Here is a 10,819-nt window from a genome sequence, read left to right on the forward strand (position 1 = left end):
GATGGAAAGATGACCTCTTGCCAGCGGCAATGGTACCCAAAAGTTAGTTGGATAATTTCAATCTCAAATGATAGCAGTACTAACAATAGCGTTTGCACATAAATCAAGAGTTTTCTATTGACAAAATTTCATTAAAGAGAATTTGTAACAATAGCCCACGGGGAGGAAAATGTGGATAGCAGACGAATAGCAAAGATACAAAGAAGGAAATTATAAATCATAAATGTAAGGGTGTAAGTGGGAAAACTGAGTAAAGATTTACTGTCTAAACCAATGGTTCTCAATCTTCCTAATGCTGCAACCCTTTAATACCGTTCCTCATGTTGTTTGTGGTGACCCCTCAACCATAAGATTACTTTTGTTGCTATTTCATAACTAATTTTGTTACTGTTATGAGCTGTAATGTCAATATTTTTTTGGAGATAGAGGTTTGCCAAAGGGATCGCAACCCACAGGTTGAGAACAGCTGGTCTAAATAATAACACCATTATTAACAGTGGAACAAAATGAAAGCACGTAGAGTTTGCAAATACAGTGAACTGGCATATAAATTTTTAGGGAATGAGTACAATCAGGGAGCTGCAAAGTGCTGATTTTAATATCAGCAGTTCAGGAAGCTGGTAAAGACGGTGATGAGATTTAGACTTGGGGCTAACACTGTACCTATGGAAGTTTCTATCTGTGATGTACCTATAAGTAAATAAATAAAAGTGCAGAAAACTTTAAATTAGCACCCCCAAAACTAACAAACCCCAGGGAAAAGTATGAAAGGGAGCAAAAAAAAAAAAGAAAAGAGAAGAAATTGCCTATTTGGTACCCAGACTTCCTGTGTCCTTCTCTGGGGTCTAGCCCAGGGAGTATCCCTGACCTCCTCACCACACCTTTTCTGTGACCCACAACCAGTGTCCAGGCCTACTCTGGTAACCTCACCTGTGTCTTAGCCAACCACCAGGATTCCTCAAGGTTTCATATCCTGAGCCCTAGCCTAGTCTGACCACCCCCAGCTGTGCCATAGACCAATATCTAGACTTGCCACCAAGACCCATCTCACCTGCAACTACATACAGGTTTCTTCTTCACAATTTCCAACCACCCCACCTGCCCAGACTTCCCATGCCCTGCTCCATGGTCTAGTCTGGTGATTTTTTCCTGACCACCTCATCTATACCTTCTTCTTAATCTGCCTGATCAAGTCTGGGTCCCACAACCAGTGCCCTGGTATAGTCTGGCTTGTCTTGTCTGCATTTCAGGCTTCAGCCTGGATGTTCCCCATCTATCCCTCATCCCACCTTCCATCCTATATCTAACATGTCCAACCATCCAGATCCACCCCCTACACTCCAGGATTGAACCAGAATGCACATGTGTCTTTAATATACTTAAAGTGCCCAAATGGATTTTATATACTACAGAAAGAGTGGAACTTTAAATGTCTTAAGAAGCATAAAGTCTAAGTTGAAAGTTATGCTAAGTAATGTTATGTTTGAATATTTTATTGAGGAATTGGCCAGATATCCTAATGCATATCCATTACTTTACTCCATTTATTTTCAGTCCAGTGTTTTCAGTTGCCTAGAGACTTGGAACTTACCATCAAACTGACAAACAGCAAACAAGGTCAACATGAAATTTCATCATTGTAATGGTTTTGATTCAAATACAAATTCAATCCACGTTTGGTGACATACACCAGCAAAACTATCTGCCAGGATTGACAGAAAGGAAGGATTTCTACAACATAAGCACCCTTTAAAAATTATATTTAACAAGCTAAATAAAAAATACAGAAAGTGCTAATTTTGGCTAGAAACAAAAATGAGCATAGTAGAGAGAGATTCTGTGGGGGAAAATATGAAACCAAAATTATTAAAACACAAAATGCCACAGAAAATACAAACACAACCAACAAAAATAAACAACACAATGACTACAATTAATGTGTACATTTCAATAATAACACTAAATATCAATGGCCTCAATTCTCCAGTCAAAAGACTCAGACTGGCTGAATGGATCAAGAAAAAAAAATCCATTTGTTGCCTAAAAGAAGCACACCTTAGTTTTAAAGATAGTTACACTAAGACTAAGAGAAAAGACAAAAGTTCACCAATAAAATGGGAATGGGAAGAAAGCAGGCTCTGACAAAATAGACTTTAAATTAAAACTAATCAGAAGATACAAAGGGACATTTCATCTAATCAAGGGAAGAGTTAACCAAGAAGACATTATTATTCTAAACATATGCACCAAACTCCAGGGTACCTAATTTTGTAAAAATAAATCTACTACAGGATTTAAAGATAAATATGAACATCTATTCATTAATAGTAGGTGTTTTCAATGTCTCACTTTCTCAATAAATATCATCTAGACAAAAATTAAGCAGAATACTCAGAATTAATTGATATCATACATTAAATGGATTCAACAGATATCTGCAGAACATTTTACTAAAGAATACACATTCTACTCTGTACCACAAAAACATCTTTAAAATAGACCGCTTAATGGTACCCAAAACAAATCTTTACAAATTCCAAAGGATTAAAACCACACCTTGTATTTTATCTGACCATAATACAGTAAAACTTAAAATTGACAGCAAACAAATCTCTAGCCAGTACACAAACTCACAGAGATTAAACAACTCATTACTCAATGATGGATGTGTTAAATAAGAAATCAAGAAAGAAAACTTGTTTTGAAAACTCCTGGAACTAAATAAAAATGAAAACAAAACATGATAAAACGAAAAAAACCTCTGGAACACATTGAAAGCAGCACTATGAGAGAAATTTATAGTGCCAAGTGTCTGATATCAAACAATCAGAAATAGCACAAACATTTGACTTAATGAGACAACTCAAATAGTTGTAAAAACAAACCAAATCCAAACCTTGATGGCAGAAAAAAAAATCAGGGTAGAAATCAAGGAAATAGAAATGAAACAATTACAAAGAATCAACTAATCTAAGAACTCATTGAAAAGATAAGATTGACAGACCCTTGGCCCAACTAACCAAAAGAAAGGTGTCATTGTAGAGATGGGCTTTGAGGTCCTTTGCTTAAACCCAGGAAGGAAGAGAGAGACATTCTTCCTGGATGCCTTCAGATCTAGATGTAGAACTCTCAACTCTTTCTCCAGGACCATGTCTGCCTGAGCCCTGCCATGATAATGTTGGGCTGAACCTCTGAAACTGTATGCCAAAAATGAAGGTCAACAGCTGAGAAGTGGGACTTCATAAAAACCAAAAGAACTACTACAAAGCAAGAGAAACAACCCAACAATATGAGGAGGAAGCCAGCAGGATGGTACCTCTCCTTGGTACTGGAAACCTAGCTAACTACTCAGTGCTAGTGAAGTCATGGCTCTTGGAGAATCTATAACTGCTGCTTTACCTCTACAATGACACACTTCCTCTAACAAAGCCATACCTCCTAAATGTGTCACTGCCTGTGGGCCAAGCATTAAAACACATGTGTCTCTGGGGGACAAACTTACTCAAAGTACTATGTTAACTAACCACTTTCTGATTAAATTTAAGGCCCTCTCAATGAGATGAAACCCATACCTGATACTGCTCAAGTGGCAAAGAACCTAAGCCTAGATAACTCATGGGCCTAGGGGAAAACCTACTAAAAGAACACAGCAATAACATGAGTCCTGGTGGCATATTGCTATACCCATTCTCACTCGGCCCACATCAGTAAATATTCTTGCAGTAGATAGGACTTAACACAGAGACCCACAGATGGAGAATATGCAGAGATCGAGAGACTTTGGAGCACTGAGCTGTAAATGGGATGTCATCAAACTTTCTCCCCTCAAGGCTCAGGGATCCATGTGGAAGAGAACAAAAAAGATGATAAAAAGGCACACGGAGGTGGAGTCTTACCCCTAAACAAGAAGCCATTTACAATAATATCTGCTGTCAAAGGAAAAATCAGTTCTCTCTAATAGAGTGCTACTGGGTCTGTCAATCACACTCTAGGGGAGGCCCCATGCCCAGGAGTAGTTGAGTACCAAAAATGTTTTGTTTTGTTCTTGGTGTGGGCTTTTTGCTTGGTTTTGTTTTGTTTTAGTATTTCTTGTCTTAATGGTTGTTTTGTTTTGTTGGTGTTACTGTTTTAAAGAAAGAAAAAAACCAAATAAACATGAAGTTGGGTGAATAGGGAGGTGGGAAGGGTTAAGGGGAGTTGGGGAAAGGAAACCATGATCAAAATATATAATATAAATTTTAATTAAATAATCCAAGACAAAATAAATAAATTATATCTAGAAACGGACAATAACATCATGATGATGAAAGGGATAACACACCAAAAACTATAAACACTCCAAATCTGCAAAAAAATCAGTGATGTTTAAATATTATTTTTTATTTTTACTTAAATGGCTGGAAAGATTGCTCACCAGATTAAAGGCACTTGCTGCCAAGCCAAATAACCTGAATTAGATCCCTGGGACCCATATTGTTAGAGAAAGAACCAATTCCTGTAAGTTGTACTCTGATCTCCACATGTGTGGTGTTGTACACAAACAAACAAACACATACACACATATATCTACACATAATAAATTGATAAATATAATAACTTTTGAAGAGATAAAATAGCTTTGGGGATTTTGGAGCTGGTTCAGTCAATTGAATGCTTGCCACTCATCAAGAGGACCCAAATGTAATATCTGGCACTCCCAGAAGATTTAGGCTCAGCTGTGTATACCTCCTGTCTCAGGACTGATGAGGCAGAGGTCAACCAGTTTAGCCAAATTGATGAGTTCTGGGTGCACTAAAGGATTAATACCCTGTCTCAAAAATAAGGGCCAGATAGTTGAAGACCACTGCCCTCTGGCTTCTACACGCACGTACACACACATGAACACAATTACACATAATGACCACTGTGAGAACTAAAACTTAAGCCTAATATGTCTGGACTCCAAGGAGGAACAAGCCCACAACCTTGGTGAGATTGTTTAAACACATCCTTGGCTGTGGTTAAATGAAGACCCAAACACAGCAAAGCATATAGAAGACCTGGTCAGGTATGCTGCCACATGATGGTAATTCCAGTACTTGGAAGATTGAGACAGGAGAACTGTGAATTTGAGGATGTTACTAAAAATTCTTTCCTAGGTGAATACCTATTCCCTCCTCCTCAGGTTCCAACAATGATGTGAAACACAATTCCACCGAAATTAAAATTCAAGCTCTCTAGAGATCCAGAGAGCTTAATGGGGGGATGTAAATACTTAAAAAGCCAGCTGGTATGATCTTTGCAAGTGGGCACAGCTGAATGCCAGGGTGGTTGTTTGGCTCAAAGGACACACTTAAAACAGAGGCCAATCCTGTGTGTGTTGGGGGGCAGGATGAGAGGGAGAGAGATCACATAAACATGATTTTAAAATTTCAATAAATATATTTGCCTTTGTGAACATTTACAACCTCACTCTGCAGTTGTGGAGACATTTGTACCCAGCCCACATATGACTTGGTTTATGGCCCGTTGTGTAGCTGAAGGATCGTTACCCTGTAGAAATCATGATATATCTTGGTTTCCTCTCCATTGCTGTGATTAAGATCATAGCCAAAGCAACTTGGGAGGAAAGGGTTTATTTCAACTTACAGTTGTTGATCGCAAAGGGAAGTCAGGGCAGGATCAGAAGCAGAGGCTTACACACCCTTCCTTTTATAACACCTGGCACCAAGTGCTCTGGGGTGGAACCACACACAGTGAACTTAGCCCTCCCACATCAATCATCAATTAAGAAAATGCATGACAGACTTGTCTACAGACAGTGACATTTTCTCACCTGAAGTTCCTATTCCTAGATGGCTCTAACTCATATCAAGTTGAGGAAAAAAAATATACTAGTCAGGGCAGCCTCTCAAAACAGAATGTTTAAATTAGAAGCTAATCATCAAAAGGGAATTGCAAGTTTATCTCACATTTGAATATTAAGATACGTTTTAGATAACTTACAGTCAAAAGAAGAAATAACTGTGGAAAATAAGAAGCATTGAAAATGATATATATAATTCTGCTCTGATGGGGATGTTTTATAGGCTTAGCTTTATCTAATCAAAGGAGGAAAACATGGAAGTTAATAAGGTGATCACCATGTCCAAGAGCAGAGACTACTGGGAGGAGAGATTAAAGAAAACAGAAGGATATAATTAAAGATAAGACCACAAATTAATAATATAGGAAGGAAACTTGAAACAGCAGAAAGCCAAAGGTGGTTTCTTGGAGAAAGCTGATAAAATAAAAATGCCTCTGACTAAATTAATAAGAAAGAGAAGGTGCAAATAAACACATCATGGATAAAGAGGCGACTTCTGACCTTGCAGACCAGCAATCGAATGAAATTATAACCATGGGAGGAAATGATGAATAACCTAGACTATTGGTGAATAATTCTAGACCATTTGGAAGCGTGAATGGAAATGTAAGTTTCTAGAATATGTAAGAATAAAAAGATGACAGCAAATGGAAAGAGTATATATTTAAAAAGCTATTACAAAGTCAAATCAAGATGGAAAATATTTTCAAAAAGAATCTGGAGCTCCCAGATGCTGTATGCATGTGTGTGTGTGTGTGTGTTTGTGTGTGTGTGTGTGTGTGAGTGAGTATGGTGTATGTGTGGGTGGGTGTGCACGGTATGCATGTGTATGGTGTGTGTGTATAGTGTGTATGTGTGTTGGCATTTGTGGAGGTCAGAGAACAACCTCAGGTGCTGTTTTCTCACCTCCCACCTTATTTGAAAGAGGACACCTTGCTGTTTGCCACTGCACATGTCAAGCTACCTGAGTCTCTGAGCTTCCTGGGATTGTCTGTTACCACTTCCCATCTTACCTTAGGAACAGCGGGGTCACAGGAGCCCCCTGTGGTTTCTGGCTTTATGTGTGTTCTTGGGATGCAGGCTCAGGTCCTCACACAACACTTTGCACCACGAGCACTTTACTCATCCCTCCAGCCCTCTACCCTCCTCACTCTGCTCAGGGCCTTTTAACAATGAATTCTAATAAGCATTCAAGGAGCGAACAATGATAATGAGTATTCAAAGTATATGTTAATACCCAAACCCAACAAAGAGAGCACGGGAAAGGATGGTTTGGGATAGCTCTACACCAACACTTCAGAGCTTGATGTCAGCAAACAGGTTTGTTGATGATAAATAGAGTTATCATTACCAAGTGTCTTTATTCAAGGGATACCAGGTTGGTTGAATTGGAAAACAAATCTAATGAATTTACCATGTTAACAAAGTAGAGAAGTCATGTCATATTACGGATATAAGGAAAGCCTTTGGTTCAAGTTCACTTCCTCTCATGACTACACAAGTCCCAAGGCTTAGAACTCCTCCAAGCTTGGGCTGAAATACAGCTTCCTAACTGGTCCAAGAGTAGCTATAATATATATATATATGCAAAGAGCTAGGTCTGGGAGACTGAAGTGGGAGGATTGTGAGTTCAAGATCTGCCTAGGCTACAGAGTAGTGTTCAAGTCCAGCTTGAAAAATGTAGTAAGACCCTGTCTCAAAATAAAAAGTTAAAAAGAAGGCTGGGGAACAGCTCAGTGCTCAAGTGCTTGCCTAGCGTGCACAAGGTTTGCCATGTTCAATCCCTTGCACCACAGACATAAACAAACAAACAAACAAACAAACAAGAATGTGTAATGCAAGCTGGACTGACTCAGCTGAAATGTCACCAGAATTATCCCTGATTAAAAACTTACACTTGTTTTTATTTTATGTGTGTGTGCATGCCACATAGGTACAGATGCCCAGAGTCCAGAAGAGAGAATCAGATCCCCTGAAGCTGGAATTACAGGCATTTGTGAGCTGCTTGACATGGGTGATATGAAGCAAACTCAGGATGTCTGCATGAGCAGTTTGTGGCCTTAATCACTGAGCCTTTTCTCCAGCACCTGCTAACTCCAGCACCTGCTAAGCACTGTTTTCAAGATCAGGAATGAAGCCACTCTGCTTCTGTTTCTTGCTGTATACACAGTCTTCCCTATGAAGGGAAGGAAAATAATGAAAGGTCTGCAGTCCAAAGGAGGCAACAAAACTGTTGCCAAATTTGTGTATTAATATTAGTAACAACATAAAACTCCAGAGGTACATTTATATTTGTTAGAATACAAGGCCAATGTGCAAAAAAGCCTACACCATTTTTATATCTCAACACAAAGTTCTCAAAAATAAAACAATAAAACTGACTCATTATGGATCTACATTAAAGAAAAAATGAGTCCATTGTTGACAGAATAATGCCTTCCCAAAGACAGCTAAGCTCTATTTCCCAGAACCCATGAATATATTAGATTACACGGGAAAGGAAAATTTATAAGTATACATAAAATTATAGTTGACAATCACTGGTCCTTGAGATAAATTATCCAGACAGGATCAAGTGAATTGGAAGGGTCCTTAAAGGGGAAAAAGTGGCCAAAGAGAACCAGAGAAGGTGACATGAAGACAATTTAACCCATAGTCTTGGCCTTGAAAATGGAAGAATTGGCCATGTGCCAAGAAGATCCTCAAACCCTAGAAGCTGAGCTAGCCCATAAAATAGATCCTTCCCTGCACATAGAGTTCTCTGCAGTGAATACACTCCTGCCAGCATCTCAATGCTTCCTCAGTGATCTTTGGATTCCAGAGCAGTAAGATAATGAATTTGTGTTGTATTAAGCCAAGTTTGTGGTTGCTGGTTGCAGCACCAATAGGAAACTGATTCAGAACCACAGAATAAATCTTTTCTTTTATATGTAAGGCTTTAAGGAGAAAGCTATAAAAATTTATTGAAATACATTAAAGCACGGCTAAGTAAATGGGCTGAGAGACTCTTTCTCATAAAGATGCAAATTCTTACTAAGCTGATCTATAGATTGGATTCTGTGCCAATAGAAACCTTAATAATTTTAAGGTGTTCTTGACAAGCTGATTCTAAAATTTCTACAGAAATGTAGAGAGGTCCACTGGTAGCCAACATACTCTTAAAGTTCTTTAAAATACATTAGAATAAGGCTCAGAAGATGGCCCCATTAGGAAAATGTTTGTCATACAAACATAAGGGCCCAAGTTCGATCCCTGGAATCCACTTTAAACATCCAGGGATGGAAATAGATACTTGCAATCTGATTGCTGGGCAAGTGGTAAGAGGAGGGTCTTTTCTGGCTAGTCAGTCTAGACAAGTCACTGAGCTCCAGATTCAGTGAGAGATGCTGTCTCAAAATATAGAGAGTGATTGAGGAAGACAATGGACATGTTCCTATGATCTCCACATATATACACACATGTGAACACATATCTGCACCCAATTACTTAGACACAATGTATTGCAATGCTGAATCAATTAATGTAATATTACAAGCCAAGAAGGGGACCTGTGCACCTAAGTGCACCTGGTTACTGAGAACACTGCCTGCCTATACCAGTGGGGGAGAAGACTGTTCCTCCTTTTCATAATTATAATGACCATTATATTGGTAGATTGTAATGTTGTTTGAGCTCACTGAGAATCTAGATCTGGAAGCAAACTCTCCCTTGCCCTCATTTAAAACCCAAGCATATAATGTTTATTTTGTAGTGTATTCCAAGGCCTCTTGTCTGCAGATGGACTGACCTGACCCCTAACTCCAAGACAGGGAAGAAAAAGAATAGCAAAACATCCCAAAATTCAAAAGATTTAGCCTGTGGGCACAGCTGGAGGGCCAACCATGTCCAACAGATATTACTAATGTTTGTCCCACAATATAAAAATACCTACAGAGGGAAAGCGAGAACAGAAGTTCAGCCATGAAAGTTGTTTTATGGAGAGAAAACTCAATAAGGAATTCAGCGGATTGCCTCAACTTCCCTAGTCAGTTTCTGCTGAGTGTTATGAGTGCCTGATTTGATGTCATCTCTACTGTTATTTTTCCTTTTACTTGAAAGCTTCACCTGATCTGCCTGCAACACTCTGGATAGGGAACTTTGGCTGCTGCCTCAGTGGGCCCTATCCAGTTGGTGTCCTCTGGATGTTTGTAAGTCCTGTGTTTGATGGTGTTACTTTTCTTTTGCTCTCTCAATTGGGCCAGTCTGGACATCTCTCCTGGATGCTCTAAGTGTTCAATGCGATAATGTTTTACCATTTCTCTGCTACCTCTCACTGTTACTCACTATTTATTTTCTATACTTACTTCATATATAGTAAATTCACTCATCCACACCAAAAGAACAGCATTTGCAGATTGTTCTCTGCAATATATGGAATGATACTGCCCAAGCAGCAAGGAGCTGTAGGGAAAAAAAGCTGTTGGTACCTACTGTCCACACTAGAAACTTCAACTCCATGGGAGTTCTAAATGTGAAAATAAGAGTATAAAATATTTGGAAGGTGTTAGTAGTTTTTTTTTAAGGTATAGATATGCTAAATATGACAGAAAAGCACAAATGAAAGTGACTCAGCTGTACAAAAGGTACTCAACTTTTTTTCTTTGCTACAGTACGTTAAAGGGGTATGTTGTAGTTTTGGAGTGGTATGAGGATCTGACACATTGTTTTCTGTTGCTGTAACAAAATACTCAAGGCTAGGTGTGTTATAAAGAAAAATTTATTTAGCTTACAATTCAGGAAATCAAGAAGCATGGTACCAACATCTGATCAGTGATGATGAAGTCATTACAACATGACAGATGTCATCATATGCGTGGGAGAGGGCACAATAAGATCATAAGTCAGAGACTAGGGAAAAGCCAGGCTTATGGTTTTCATGATAGTCCTCTGATAAGAATTAACCAGCTTTGCAATGTTAATATGAATTACTTCTGA

The sequence above is a fragment of the Grammomys surdaster genome, unplaced genomic scaffold (genome assembly GCF_004785775.1).
Source record: "Grammomys surdaster isolate TR1022 unplaced genomic scaffold, NIH_TR_1.0 224, whole genome shotgun sequence".
NCBI lineage: Eukaryota > Metazoa > Chordata > Mammalia > Rodentia > Muridae > Grammomys > Grammomys surdaster.